Source organism: Felis catus, chromosome X (genome assembly GCF_018350175.1).
Source record: "Felis catus isolate Fca126 chromosome X, F.catus_Fca126_mat1.0, whole genome shotgun sequence".
Taxonomy (NCBI): Eukaryota; Metazoa; Chordata; class Mammalia; order Carnivora; family Felidae; genus Felis; species Felis catus.
The window spans coordinates 69,661,426-69,678,196 of NC_058386.1; positions in this window are offsets into that span (position 1 = coordinate 69,661,426).

Here is a 16,771-nt window from a genome sequence, read left to right on the forward strand (position 1 = left end):
TGTTGGAAGTCCTAGCATGGGCAACCAGACAACAAAATGAAATAAAAGGTATCAAAATTGGCAAAGAAGCCAAACTGTCACCTTTCGCAGCCAACATCATACTCTACATGGAAAACCCAACAGACTCCACCAAAAGTCTGCTAGAACCGATACATGAATTCAACTAGCCACAGGGTACAAAATCAATGTACAGAAATCATTTGCATTTTTATACACTAATAATGAAGCAACAGAAAGATAAATAAGAAACTGATCCAATTTACAATTGCACCAAGAACCATAAAATACCTAGGAATAAACCTAACCAAAGAGGTAAAAGATCTGTATGCTGAAAACTACAGAAAGATTATGAAGGAAATTGAAGTAGACACAAAGAAATGGAAAACATTCCATGCTCATGGATTGGAAGAATAAATATTGTTAAAATGTCAATACTACACAAAACAATCTACACATTCAATGCAATCCCAATCAAAATTGCACCAGAGTTCTTCTCAAAGCTAGAACAAACAATCCTAAAATTTGTATGGAAACACAAAAGACCCCAAATAGCCAAAGTGATAGTGAAGAAGAAAACCAAAGCGGGAGGTTTCACAATCCGACTTTAGCCTCTACTACAAAGCTGTAATCATGAAGACAGTATGGTATTGACATAAAAACAGACACATAGAACAATGGAATAGAATAGAGAACCAAGAAGTGGACCCACATGTGTATGGCCAACTAATCTTTGACAAAGCAGGAAAGAGTATCCAATGGAAAAAAGACACTCTTTAGCAAATGGTGCTGGGAGAACTGGACAGCAACATGCAGAATAATGAAACTAGACCACTTTCTTACATAATTCACAAAAGTAAACTCAAAATGGATGAAATACATGAGTATGAGACAGGAAACCATCAAACCCTAGAGGAGAAAGCAGGAAATAACCTCTTTGACCTCAGCCACAGAAATTTCTTGCTCCACACATCTCCAAAGGCAAAGGAATTAAAAGCAAAAATGAACTATTGGGACCTCATCAAGACAAAAATCTTCTGCACTGCAAAGGAAACAATCAACAAAACTAAAAGGCAACCAACGGAATGGGAAAAGATATTTGCAAATGACATATCAGACAAAGGGCTACTTTCCAAAATCTATAAAGAACTCACCAAACTCCACACCCAAAATACAAATAATCCAGGAAGATATGGGCAGAAGACCTGAATAGACACTTCTCCAAAGAAGATATCCAGATGGCCAACAGACACATGAGAAGATGCTCAATGTCACTCCTCATCAGGGAAATACAAATCAAAGGCACACTGAGCTACCACCTCACACCAGTCAGAGTGGCTATAATGAACAAATCAGGAGACTATAGATGCTGGAGAGGATGTGGAGAAACAGGAACCCTCTTGCACTGTTGGTGGGAATGCAAACTGGTGCAGCCGCTCTGGAAAACAGTGTAGAGGTTCCTCACAAAAATAAAAATAGAACTACCCTATAACCAATAACCAGAGTAATCAGCCTAGAGAAGGGAAGAGATAAGAAGGAGAAATCGAAAGAAGAATATATCTATATAACAAGAATTGTCCTTGAATTAATCCAGGCAATACAGCAGCGCTTGTCTGGAAGGGATCTGTCTGGTTCCATAGCCTCTGTCCTGCTCCAGTAGATATGCAGTTACCTGGCATTGAGAGACATGGTTTAGTGTAGGCTGGTCCCTCCTCCACTGTGGGCCCCCAGGACCGATCCCTGAGACCCAGCCTTGGTGGTGATGGGGAGAAAAACGGAAACCCCCCAGTCTCTTCTCCACGGACCTGGTGTCCCAAATCACTCCTTAGGACTCATTATCTCTGTGCCATGGGTGCAGACAAGGTTGTCTGTCTTGCTCTGCCAACTCCTTTGCCCGGCACTTGGCTGGGAATTAAACTCCTGCTCTCTGTGCCCCAGTACTGGGGAAGCACCTCCGGATAGTGGTCCCAGCTGGTTTTGTCTTGTGCCATAGACCTTCAAGGAAGGGGACCATTTTTTACTGCTGGGGACTGTGCCCCGTATATACCACTGAACCTGGAGGTGCCTCCCCTTCTCCCCAGGTGCCCGAACAGGGCAGCCGGCCCCAGTCAGAAGATGGGATCTGTGTTTAGAGACCCTCTAACATGCAGTTAGAGATGATATACATCTCCATCTTGATGTGAGTTTTTTTTCTCTTGTCCAGATATAGTCTTATGCTTCCTCAGCAACTCTTTCTCTTCCCTTTGTCTCTCCGCAGAAGGGGATCCCTCCCTTCCATGCCTACATGGCCCATTTTATCTCCCCCAGTTCGCAATCACCCATCTATGGCCCATCAGGTTGTCCTGGTTTCTCCCTAGTAGACTCAGTCTCTTTTCCTCCCAGACTCTTAGGGTTCAAAGTCCTTTGACTTCCTCCCTTTTTTGTTTGAGAGACGTGGGAAGTATGGATCTCCCTACTTCACCACCATGTTGGTCTCTAAATGTACTTCTTTTAAAATAACTATATACAAATTTAGTGAGTGACTAAAACTTTAAAACACAGAAATTATTCAGTTTTAAAGTTCATAGTTTATAAAAAATGAAGCCATTTTTCATCTAAATTACATCATGTTAGATAGTGACACAACCTTATAAGCTACAACTTTATAAAAGTAATACCAAAAGTTGACAAATAGAAGAAAGACAAGAAGAACATTATAGGTAATTCAAAATGTGTTCAAGGAATTTCTAGAAATAACAATTTATCTGAAGTAATAATGTGTTCATTATTTCTTGCCCACCATATCAAATAAAGAAGTTAAATCTCAGACCTAGGAAAGTGCTACAAAGGGAAGAGAAACTAAGAAAGGGGTTCTACAAACTTCTATCAGGCATGCCATTGTTGAAATACTACAAGTGGCCCAAGGGCCATGAAGTTGTCTACCTTCTTCACTGTAGTTAAACTTATTAATATAAATTTTCTAAGCTATAGGACAAGACTCATTTTGGTTACACACTCTCCTGAGAGTAATTAAATGCTTCTGCACTGGCAATACAGAGCCTGGTGGAATTATCTCTCTCTCCCTCTCTTTCTATACCTCCCCAAATCGTGCTGTATCTTTCAAAATAAGTAAATAAACTTTTTAAGAAAATGTTTAATCCTCTTCACCACACTCCTACTACCCATTCACTCCTTGCATTATATTTCCCAGTAAGAAAAATAATGACAATGATTAAGACAAAATGGAATCCTCAAATACCCACAATTAGGCATACAAATAGTTTCATGTAGCAGGGATTTTATGAAATAAGGAAAGGCAATATAAGTAGTACTAGACTAGTATAATATCTGTGTTCCTTTCAAAGTAGTTGATGCAGTAAGATAGGACTGGAAAACATTGCACCAGGGTAAAGCCAAGGCAAAAGCCAATGCAGGAAGTTTAGAAAATTATGCTACTAAAAAACAACTCAGGTAAAAGGAGGCACAGAGAAATTACCTCAGACTTTTCTTTGATCTGAACATTGGGTAGAAAGAGCAAGAGTGGTCTTGAAGCTCACACATACTTTGGCCCAGTGTATTAGAGTGCTTTTACTGTGTATATTCATTAGTATAAACTTGGGAGGGTTCTCTTTCATGCATTATGGTCAGAAACATGAAAATTCTCACTGTAGTACACCTAAAATTTCTGGAAAAATAACATCATTTTAAATACATAGGTCAGTTTGCAAAAAGAAAAGGAAGGACTTCCATTTGAGTAATGAGAGGTCACGCTATTTTTACCAACCATTCCTGAGAAAACAAGTTAAAATACTGGCTAAAATATTTATTTTAAAAATATCTTTTTAAAGATATCTTGCTTAGGAGCAAGAAAATAATGATAAGATAGTTACAAACTACCAGCGAAAATTTGAAGGGAAAGTGAGAATCAGAGAAGTAAGAACACTGAAGCTATTTGGCCCTGAGAGAATTTGGTAATATAGGAAAATTTGAACCTTGTAAGCTGAGACTTTAAAGTGTAAGCCTAAAAGGTAAAGAAAAATGGTAAGTATACTATTTTTTCCTACACAAATACATATTAACTCGTCCAGAAAACCTCAAGCTCTGAATTTAGTTTAACAAGGTAACAAACTTGTAGTGTCCTTAGGCATACAGAAGCAAATACAAACTCTCCCTAGATTAAGTCAACTTTATTCTAGGTCTCAAATTATTCCCACAGTTAATTGTTCAAGGTACTGTAAGCAACACACAATGATAATCAAGTATATAAATAACCAAGGTACCAGGAGTGAAAAACAGTGGTAAAACAGCAGATCTTCAGACTTTAGGTAATAAAGTGGTCAGAAATACCTTTAAAACAACTATGCTTACTAAGCTTAAAAAATTAAAAGAGAATATTAATAATTTTAGAGAGAACAAGAAACTAAAAAGTGACTCAGAAGAGTTGAGAAAGCAGATTTGATGACACTTATAAAAGTAAAAATTAAAATAACAAAAATAAAATGGGTGGCTTTTAATAGGAAATTAGACATAACTGAAGAGAGAATTTATGAACTAGAACATAAGTCAGAATAAATTAGCTGTCATGCAATCACATAGACATAAAAAGATTTAAAAGATGTAAAAGAGGTAGGAACCATGAAAATAGAATTAGAAGGTCTCACATGTGGTTGATTAGAGTACCAAAAGGAGAGAAAAGAAAGGATGGGGTAGAATCAATATTTAAAGAGATATTCACTATGAATTTTACAGCAATGACAAAAGACACTAAAGATTCAGGAACTTTGATGAATCCTAAAAAATATACATAAAGAAACTCACACCAGTGACACATCATAATGAAATACCAAAACACCAAAAAGAAAGAAAACTTTAATAACTATCTAAGAAAAGAGACATCTTCAAAGGAATGGCAGGTTAATTGATATCTTGTTTCTCAATGGCAGCAATAGAAATCAAGGCAGTGGAATAGTATAGCCATTGTTCTCAAATAAACTGCTAACATTCTATATCCAGTAAAAATATATTTCAAGTGAAAATATCTTTCAAATGAAAACTTTGCCAGATAAAAATAAACTTAAGGAATTATTTTAAGATAACTATCACAAAGAAAAAGAATGTTCTCTTAAGGAAATAAAAGAGGTCGTTCTAAATAGAAGAAATGAAAACAAAACAAAATGGTAAATATGTGAGCAATTTTAAATGAGCATTTACTGCATGAAACTAATAATAATAACTTGGGGAATTCAATTTTTAAGAAATTATACAATTAAAATACATGACATCAATAACATAAGTTTCCAAAAGGTAAATAGCATCAGAGTGCTGGAAAGTTTCTGAATTATCTGGCAGGAGAATAAATAAATTTGTTGACTTTAGACTTTTATATTTTAAGTGCACATGCTATAATGTATGGAATAAATACTAAGAAATAAAATCTCTAATTTCCAAATATCAGGCAGCAATTTGAATGATTAAAACAAACCAGTGATCAAAAAGGAGACGAGAAGAGAAAAAAATGACAGAAAAAATAGTGCAAAATAAAATGGCAAAACTTAAATGGAATTATTGCTCTATTTCAAAGATAAAGTTTGGAAGGTTGTGGATTTTAAAAATGCAATTATATGCTTTAAAAGAAGAACATATACAGGGGCGCCTGGGTGGCTCAGTCGGTTGGGCATCCAACTTCTGTTCAGGTCATGTTCTCATGGTTCGTGGTTTGAGCCCTGTGTCAAGTTCTGTGCTGACAGCTCAGAGCCTGGAGCCTACCTCAGATTCTGTCTCCCTCTCTCTCTGCCCCTCCCCTGCTTATGCTCTATCTCTCTCTGTCTCTCAAAAATAAAATAAACGTTTAAAAAATGTTTAAAAAAAAGAAAAGAAAAAGAATAAAAAAGTCAGTGGCCTCACAGTTTCTGACTTCAAAACTTACTACAAAGTTACAGTAATCAAAACAGTGTGTCACTCACATAAAAACAGATGCATAGGCTAATGGAATGGAATAGGTATTAATATAGAATCCCTTGCATACATGGTTAAATGATTTTTAACAAGTATGCCAAGACAATTCAATAGAGAAAGGGCAGTCTTTCAACAAATGGTGCTTGGAAACTGGAAAAGAATGCAAAAGAATGAAGTTGGACTCTTACCTTACACCATATACAAAAATTAACTCAAAGTGGATCAAACATATAAACATAAGTGCTAAAACTATAACACTTTTTAAAGAAAACATTGAGCAAAATATTCATAACATTAGGTTTGGTGAGGATTTCTTGAATGTGACATCAAAAGCACAGGCAACAACAAAAAAATAGATAAATTGAACTTCATCAAAATTAAAACAATTTGTGAGTCAAAGGATACTATCAAGAAAGTGAAAAGGTAATCCATGGAATGGGAGAGAATATTTGGAAATCATATGTCTGGTAAGACATTAATTTCCAGAACATATAGAGAACTTCTACAACTCAACAGCAACAAATACAGCCTATTTCAAAAAATGCACAAAGTACTTGAATAAAAATTTGTCCAGAGAAGATATACAAATGTCTAATAAGCTAATGAAGACATGCTTAATGTCACCAGTTATTAGGGAAATACAAATAAAATACCACAATGAGATGCAATTTCACAACCATTAGTATGGCTATTATCATAAAAGAAGAAAATAACAAGTGTTTGTGTAGGTATGAAGAAATTGGAAACGTTGTGCATTGCCAGTGAGAATGTAAAATGGTGTAGCAGCTATGGAAATCAGTATGGAAGTTTCTAAAAAAATTAAACATAGAATTAACACATGTTCTAGTAATTCCACTTTAAGATATATATTAAAAAGAATTGAAAGCAGGGACTCAGATCATTGGACACCAGTTTTCATAGCAACATTATTTACAATAGCCAAAAGTAAAACTAAAAACCACTCCAAATGTCCATCAATGGATTAATGAGTAAACAAAATATAATATATATATTTATATCATATATATGCATATGCATATATGTATACATACACACAAATATAATAATATTATTCAGGCTTGAAAGAGAAGAAAATTCTGACACATGTAAAACATGGATGAATCTTGAGGATATTATGCTAAGTGACAAATATTGCATGATTCCATTTATATGTGATTCTTAGAATGGGCAAATCCATAGAGACAGAAAGTATAATAGAGTTTGCCAGAGACTGGGGATAAGGGAGAATTGGGAGTTATTGTTTAATGAGTACAGGGTTTCTTTTGGAGATGACCAAAAAGTTCTGACAATAACAAATTATGGGAAGAATGTGAGGCAACAAAGAATCTCATAAATATAGAAGTATAAAATAATATAAATATTTATTATTGGTGGGACACCTGGGTGGCTCGGTAGGTTGAGCATCAGACTCTTGATTTCCATTAAAGTCATGATCCCAGGGTCATGGGACTGAGTCCTGAATCTAGAAGATTATCTTTCCCTCTGCCCCTCTCCCCAACTCATGCACTCTCTCTCTTTCCAAAAAAAAAAAAAAAAAAAGAACAAATATTTATTATTGGCAATATGTAACCATGAGGGCTCAAGGATAATGACATAGGGGTGAGAGATTTAAATTGTATGAATGATGACTTTTTCAGTTGAAGAGTCTAAATAAGGTTGTCAATATTATTACTTATGGTTTGTTTATGCCTGAAGTATTTTATTATTTTAAAAAGTTTAAAAAATAAAGTCATTGAAAGGTGGCATGTAAAACTGTGTGTTCTAATGTGACTAAGCTTCAGATATTCAAGCATAATTCCTTTGACAGAATCTCCACAAATCCTCATAGCAAATTCAGTCATTATAAATAAATCCAGAAAAAAAAAAGAAGTAAAGGCAGAACCAGTTTCTGGATCCTGGAAGTATCTCTTATAAATTTTCATGATAACTGCTTTTCTATTTTCATGACAGTTTCATATCGAGCACCTGGACCACTAGGAATATGCTAAGCCTGATGGTAGGTATGCGTCATGAACCCCCTTTGAAGAAATCAAGAAATATGCCATTTCCTTAAAACTCTAAATTCCTGGAATGTATAGGTACTTACTGTTCACAGATTCTCCAGATGCTAAAGGTTTAACCACTTGCTACATCAAAATTCAAATACTTTGACCAAAGAAATATTTATTTTTTAATTTGCTAGAAAAGCAATTATCATCTTTGCATTACTTTCAACTCTCCAGGTCTTGAATTTTAATTTGTGGCTAAGTTCTCTTGGCCCTTGACCTTTCAAACCCATCTTTAAACCCCTAAGATTCCAACCTTAGCAGTAAGAGATGAAGCCTCAGGGCCTGTTCTGTCCTTTTACACTACCACTGAGAAAAAGTCAGATCTGAAATTTCCCCCTACTTGTAATTAACAACTTGCCAAATAAATGTTGTAGGAGCCTATTTCTTTCATTTTTTATCATTGTAGTAAGAACACTTAGTATGAGATTTACCCTCTTAACAAATTTGGAAATGCACAATATGGTATTATTTAATGTAAGTATAATGTTGTACAACACATCTCTAGAATTCATTCACTTTGTAAAACTGAATCTTTGTATCTGTTGATTGGAACTTCCCATTTTTCCTTTCTCTCAACCCCTGGAAACCAAAATTCTATTGTCTATTTCTATAAGTTTGACCATACCCCTTAATGTAGTGAAATTATGCAGTATCTGTCTCATGGATTGGCTTATTTCATTAGCATAATGCCCACCATGTTCATCCATGTTGTCATATATGGTAGGATTTCCTTATTTTTAATAACATCTATTGTGTGCATATGCCACATTTTCTTTATCCATTCATCCTTTGATGGACATTTAAATTGCTCCCATATTCTGGCTATTGTGAATAATGCTGCAGTGAACATAAGAATGCAGATATCTCTTTGAGATCCTGATTTATATATATCCAGAAATAGAATTGCTGGATCTTATGCTAGGAAAACTGGATATCCACCTGCAAAAGAGTGAAATTGGACCCTTATAACACACCCTACACAAAATCAACTAAAAATGGGTTAAAGATTTAAACTAAGACCTGAAATTGTAAAAATCCCAGGAAAAAACATAGAAGAAAGTGCTTTATGGCATTTGTCTAGGGAATGATTTTTTGAATATAGCACAAAAAAAGCAAAAGTAAAGAAGTGGGACTAAGTTAAACTAAAAAAAAAAAAACTTGCATATTTAAGGAAATAATCAGCAGAGTGTAAAGGCAACTTATGGAACAAGAAAACATTTACATACCTACATATGATAAAGGCTTAACATCCAAAATATATAAGGAACTCCTACAACTCAATTTTAGAAAATTAACCCAGTTAAAAATGGGCACAGGATTTTAAAAGAGACTGCTATAGGGAAGATATGCAAATAGCCAACAAGTAAATAAAAAGATGCTCAATATCATTAATGAGCTATCACCTCACACCTGTTAGGATGGCTATTACAAACAAAAAGCTAGCAAGTGTTGACAAGCATGTGGAGAAATTGGAGCCCTTGTACACTGTTGGTGGGAATGTAAAACTGTACAGCCACTATGGAAAACAGTGCAAGAGTTTCTTTAAATAAAAATAAAATTAGTATATGATACAGCAACAGTGACCTAAGTCTTTAAATGCTTTTGGTGTACATATTTTCAGTCAGAGAATGAGTTTGAAAACTTTTTTAAAGTTTGTTCATTAAAGCTTAACAACCTGGATACTTAATGAAGAGTCAGGAGTAGCAATTACAAATAATTGCTCCTCCTAAAAAAAGCTCTATTCTGGGGTAGAAGGTCATGCCTAGGGTTAAATACCATGTCACTAAGAAGTATGGGCTGCATCCCCTATCACTAGGACCAGACGAAAGAATAGGAAAGTATCAGTTCATAACTCAGTGGCTAAAATCCAGTCAAAATTAAATGTATAAACATATCAAGCTTTGAAGATAGTAAAATTAAGTATAACATTGTTTGAAAGGTTCAACAGAAATGGGAGTTTGATTATTTCCTGAATTCTGTTGTAGATTGAACTAAAGGCTTTCTTTCTATCCTGGACTGAAAGCTACTTGAGCACAGACACAATAGGCATAGTGTTTACCATTCATTTCCCTAGTACCTTTATTTTTAATTTTTTTTAAGTAAGCTCCACGCCCAATGTGGGTCTCAAACTCACAACCCTGAGATCAAGTGTCACATGTTCTACTGACTAAACCAGCAGGTGACCTTTTCCCTAGTACCTTGTACATTGCTTAATATATAGTAACCACTTAGTAAATATTTGTTGAATAAATGAATCAATATTTCTCCAATGCTGACTACTTCATTCATTCTTTATTACTTAGAGTTATTATGAAAAACGTTCTGGCTTTCAACGTCTAATAACTTAAGCTTCATACTGATGTTCCAATGGGACTCAGACCATAGTGTTCCATCATGTGATTTTTCAGGGCCCCAGGATTTGCAAAGTTATTGGGGTCATGTCCTATTTTAACTCTTCCTTTAGTGATATTTAAAACAAATGTCATCCCGACATAACAACATGTGCGTGGATCTAATGAAGAAGTTTTGGATTTTGACCCCAGCTTTCCATAACCTAACTGTATTCCTTTAAGTAAACCATCTCAACACTGAACATTTTACTGATAAAATAACGAGATTAGGCTAGAATATCTTTATCTTTTCAGCACATTTAAGTCACTGAAACAGTGGCATGTTGTAAGTACAAATAAAGAACTTTAAATATTTCTGCTGAATATCAATGATGAAAATAGTAATAACAGTAATAACTAACATTTACACAGCACTTATTATATGCTAAATGTTTCATACGAATTGTTCTAAAGGTTCTTGTAATTTTTTCACTTTAATATTTATATTTTGATTCAAAACTAAGGGCTTTAAAAATAATATATACTTTTTTCTGATTAACATATGTTCATTTAAAAAATTTTACAAAATACAAAACACCACAAAGCAAAAACTTGATATATTTTGGTGTGTATCTCTCAAGTATGTGTGCATATGTGAATTTGTATTTGTATGTAAATAAATTTGAATTACACTGAAATCCTATTTTACAAATATTTACTCAAAAGAAAGTGAACTTTTCCCTACAATATGACTTTAATTACTGCATATTATTAAATTGTATACCTTACCATGATTTAATCAATCCCCATTGCTAAATATGTTGGTTGTCTTCAAATATTGTGATATTACAATACTGGAATGAATACTTTTATGCATAAAAAGATTATGGACATTTTTAATATGTTTCATACATATTGTAAAATTTCTTTTCAGAAAGATTTTACCAATTTATGATATGGTCAACAGAAGGTATTTCATTTTACCTTTTTTGACATTATTATTATTATTATTATTACTATTATTTACTAAACCTATAAAGGGAAAATGAAATTTTATTTTATCTTGCCTTTCTTAGATTACTGCAATTAAAAATAATCTTTTATAAATTTATTATTTATCTTAGCCCATTTTTTCAAAATCAAGAGTTAGTCATAACTTAATTGGCTTCTAAGAACCCTTTCTAATGGATATTAATTCCATAATACACGTTGCAAATATTTTTTTCCAGTTGATGATTTGCTTCTCTTTTTGGTGTTATTGAATCCATTAATCCTCTTTTACTTTTTTGTTTAATCCCTGGAAATATCTTTATTATTACAGATTGTACAATATATTATTTGTTTATATTTTCTTTGATATTTTAGGTTTAAAAGCTTATATTGGGTCTTAAATATATTTAAAAGTTATTTGGTGTACGATGTGAGATAGAAATTAAAATTGTTTTTTTTTTCAGGAAATTTTCATAACAACTTTTCATGAATAATTTGCCCATCTTTTCCCCATACACGGATAAGAAAACACTATTTAAAATCTATAAGCTGCTTAGAAATTTTCTTTGGGCCTTGTAGTTTTCTTTTGGTCTTTTAATAACTCTGTGAAGTGGGTATTACATTTTTATTTTAATATGTCAGAAGTGAGTTTTAGAATTTTTAATTGACTTGCTTCAGGCCAGATAGCTAATAAGTGGCATACACCAGGTTGGAAAACAAGTAATTTAATTCAGATCCAAATTATCTTTCTTCATCACTACCAATAGAGGATGAGACATTTCAAACAAGTATTTGGAGAATACTAAGTTTCAGGACATTTGCAGGTTTATAGTTGTAGGGATGGTTTCCACATTTTTTATTATTATTGTTTTTTTTAAACTTATATCTAAGTTAACATATAGTGTAATAATGATTTCAGGAATAGAATTTAGTGATTCATCACTTACATGTAACACCCAGTACTCATCCCAACAAGTGTCCTCTTTAATGCCCTTTGCCCATTTAGCCCAGGCCCCACTCAAAACCCCTCCAGCAACCCTGTTTGTTCTCTGCTTTTAAAAGTCTCTTATGGGGGTGCCTGGGTGTCTTGGTCGGTTAAGCGTATGACTTTGGCTCATGTCATGATCTCACAGCTTGTGAGTTTGAGCCCTGCATCGAGCTTTGTGCTGACAGCTCAGAGTCTGGAGCCTGCTTCAGATTATGTGACTCCCTCTCTCTCTACCACTCCCCTTCTCATACTCTGTCTGTCTCTCTCTCAAAAATTAAAATAATGATAATAATAATAATAATAAATAAGAAAACATTGAGTCTCTTATGCTTTGTCTCCCTCTCTGTTTTTATATTATTTTTGCTTCCCTTCCTTTATGTTCATCTCTTTTGTATCTTAAATTCCACATATAAATGAAGTCATATGATATTTATCTTTCTCTGAATTATTTCGCTTAGCATAATACACTTTAGTTCCAATCATGTTATTGCAAATGGCAAGATTTCATTCTTTTTGATTGCCAAGTAATATTCCATTGAATATATATACCATGTCTTCTTTATCCATTAATCAGTCAATGGACATTTGGGCTCTTTGCACACTTTGGCATTGTCAGTAGCTATGGAGTTATTTCTAGAGAGTGTATCATAAGTCCTGGAGGGTAAATGCAATAATAGTTGAAATGTCACTAATGTTTTGGTCTCAAGGCTGTCAAGCATTATAGCATTATGAGATACAGAGGCCAATGATCCCCCAAAGGACGGTTTAGATACAACACCTGTTGTAACTCCAAGACACTGCTTGAAACCACACACAATCCCTTCATGCCTTCACATAGCCACCAGCATAGGTCTGGTTAACGTCTAAAGATACTGTGTGCTCTCTTTCTATGCTTTGCTATCCTTTAATAATTGTATCTAATGAAATATGAAATAAAGGCTATGTGCAGACTACTGCTGCTGCTGTTTCTCTCAAAGAGGCAGCCCTGCATGTCTACTCAGTATAGTGTCTGAGAACTTTTCATCGGTGTGCAGCTACAAGTGGCATCTGAACAGGGATGAGAAAAGTCAACTGGTTCCCAGCAGCAGACCTTGTCTCTCGAGCCTAAGGAAGAGAAGGGTTGTCCACTCATCTACGTAGGAAGTAAAGCACTCAATGCCTGCAATGAGACAAGAATAGTATCCCTAATCTTTTCTGTTCAAGTCAGGCATGCAGAATCCTTGGTCTTCTTGTTTCTTTTACTTTCATTTTCATGTTCACTTGTCATGGGGGTTTCACTATCTAAGAGCAGAATATACATAAGGAGCAACTCCATATGCTTTTGCACTTGTCAAGGTGTAAATTTCCAAACAAACATTTAACTCATGCCTACATTCGGAGACCAGATCTGTTGGAGCTGACAGGCTTTAGGACTGGGAGACTTTTTTCTCTGTCCACTAGGATTTTATCCATCTCCAGCCTTCTTTGCTATACCTCACCTCTTCTGCCTTTCGTTCCCTCCTCCTACTTGTACACCACCTAGGGTGCAACCTACATGACTGACTTCTATACGTTCTTGGTGCCTCTGGTACCATGGGCTTCTCCTCCTCCCCTTGATGTCAAGGAGCAAAGAGCAACCCACTAGATGTAAAGCACCCATATCAGATTTCCCCACCAATGTCCCACATAAAAGTTAACAATGGTAAACAAATTGCTTGACTTTTTCTTTTTAATAAAATTTATTGTCAAATTGGTTTCCATAGAACACCCATTGCTCATCCCAACAGGTGCCCTCTTCAATACCCATCACCCAACCACCTCTCCCTTCCAACTCCCATCAAGCCTCAGATTGTTCTCAGTTTTTGAGACTTTCTTATGGTTTGGCTCCCTCCCTCCCTAACATTTTTTTCCTTCCCCTCACCCATGCATGGTCTTCTGTTAAGTTTCTAAGGATCCAAATAAGAGTGAAAACAAATGGCATTTGTCTTCCTTTGTATGACTTATTTCACTTAGCATAACACTCTCCAGTTCCATCCACGTTGCTACAAAAGGCCATATTTCATTCTTTCTCATTGCCACGTAGTATTCCATTGTATATATAAACCACAATTTCTTTATCCATTCATCAGTTGATGGACATTTAGGCTCTCTCCATAATTTGACTATTGTTGAAAGTGCTGCTATAAACATTGAGTAAAAGTGCCCCTATGCATAAGCACTCTTGTATCCCCTGGGTAAATTCCTAGCAGTGCTATTGCTGGGTCACAAGATAGGTCTATTTTCAATTTTTTGAGAAACCTCCACACTGTTTTCCAGAGCGGCTGCACCAGTTTGCATTCCCACTAACAGTGCAAGAGGGTTCCCATTTCTTCACATCCTCTCCAGCATCTATAGTCTCCTGATTTATTCATTTTGACCACTCTGACTGGCGTGAGGTGATATCTGAGTGTGATTTTGATTTGTTTTTCCCTAATGAGGAGTGACGTTGAGCATCTTTAGATAGCCTAATGGCTATCTAAATGTCTTCTTTAGAGAAGTGTCTATTCATTTTTTCTGCCCATTTCTTCACTGGATTATTTGTTTTTCGGGTGTAGAGTCTGGTGAGTTCTTTATAGATTTTGGATACTAGCCCTTTGTCTGATATGTCATTTGGAAATATATTTTCCTATTCCATTGATTGCTTTTTAGTTTTGTTGATTGTTTCCTTTGTAGTGCAGAAGCTTTTTACCTTCATGAGGTCCCAATAGTTGATTTTTGCTTTTAATTCCTTTGCCTTTGGAGATGTGTGGAGCAAGAAATTCCTGTGGCTGAGGTCAAAGAGGTTGTTTCCTGCTTTCTCTAGTGTTTGATGGTTTCCTGTCTCATATTCATGTCTTTCATCCATTTTGAGTTTATTTTTGTGAATGGTGTGAGAAAGTGGTCTAATTTCATTCTTCTGCATGTTGCTGTCCAGTTCTCCCAGCACCATTTGTAAAAAGAGACTGTCTTTTTTCCATTGGATATTCTTTCCTGCCTTGTCAAAGATTAGTTGGCCATACTTTTGTGGGTCTAATTCAGGGGTTTATATTTTATTCTATTGGTCTCTGTGTCTGTTTTTGTGCCAATACCATGCTGTCTTGATTACAGCTTTGTAGTAGAGGCTAAAGTCTGGGATTGTGATGCCTCCCACCTTGGGTCTTCTTCTTCAATATCACTTTGGCTATTTGGGGCCTTTTGTGGTCCCATACAAATTTTACGATTGCTTGTTCTAGCTTAGAGAAGAATGCTGGTACAATTTTAATTGGGATTTCATTGAATGTGTAGATAGCTTTGGGTACTATTGACAATAACAATATTTATTCTTCCAACCCATGAGTATGGAATGTTTTTCCATTTCTTTGTATCTTCTTCAATTTCCTTCATAAGCTTTCTATTGTTTTCAGCATCCAGTTATTTTACATCTTTGGTTAGGTTGATTCCTAGGTATTTTATGATTCTTGGTGCAATTATGAATGGGATCAGTTTCTTTATTTGTCTTTCTGTTGCTTCATTATTAGTGTATAAGAATGCAACTGAATTAGGTACATTAATTTTGAACCCTGTGACTTTGTTGAATTCATGTATCAGTTCTAGCAGACTTTTGGTGGAGTCTATCGGATTTTCCATGTATAATATCATGTCATCTGCAAAAAGTGAAAGCTTGAATTCATCTTTGCCAATTTGGATGCCTTTGATTTCCTTTTGTTGTCTGATTGCTGATGCTAGAACTTCCAGCACTATGTTAAACAACAGCGGTGAGAGTGGGCATCCCTGTCGTGTTCCTGATCTCAGGGAAAAAGCTCTCAGTTTTTCCCCGTTGAGGATGATGTTAGCTGTGGGCTTTTCATAAATGGCTTTTATGATGTTTAAGTATGTTCCTTCTATCCCGCCTTTCTCAAGGGTTTTTATTAAGAAATAATGCTGAATTTTGTCACAGGTTTTTTATGCATCAATTGACAGGATCATATGGTTGTTTTCTTTTCTTTTATTAATGTGATGTATCACATTGATTGATTTATGAATGTTGAACCAGTTTTGCAGCCCAGGAATGAATCCCACTTGATCATGGTGTATAATTATTTTTATATATTGTTGAATTCGATTTGCTAGTATCTTACTGAGAATTTTTGCATCCATATTCATCAGGGATCTTGGTCTGTAGTTCTCTTTTTTGGCTGGGTCAGTGTCTGGTTTAGGAATCAAATTAATGCTGGCTTCATTGAATGAGTCTGGAAGTTTTATTTCCCTTTCTATTTTTTGGAACAGCTTCAGAAGGATAGGTACTATCTCTGCTTTAAATGTGTGGTAGAATTCCCTTGGGAAGCCATCTGGTCCCAGACTCTTATTTGTTGGGAGATTTTTGATAATTGATTCAATTTATTTGCTGGTTATGGGTCTGTTCAAGTATTCTATTTCTTCCTGTTCGAGTCTTGGAAGGGTGTGGGTGCTTAGAAATTTATCCATTT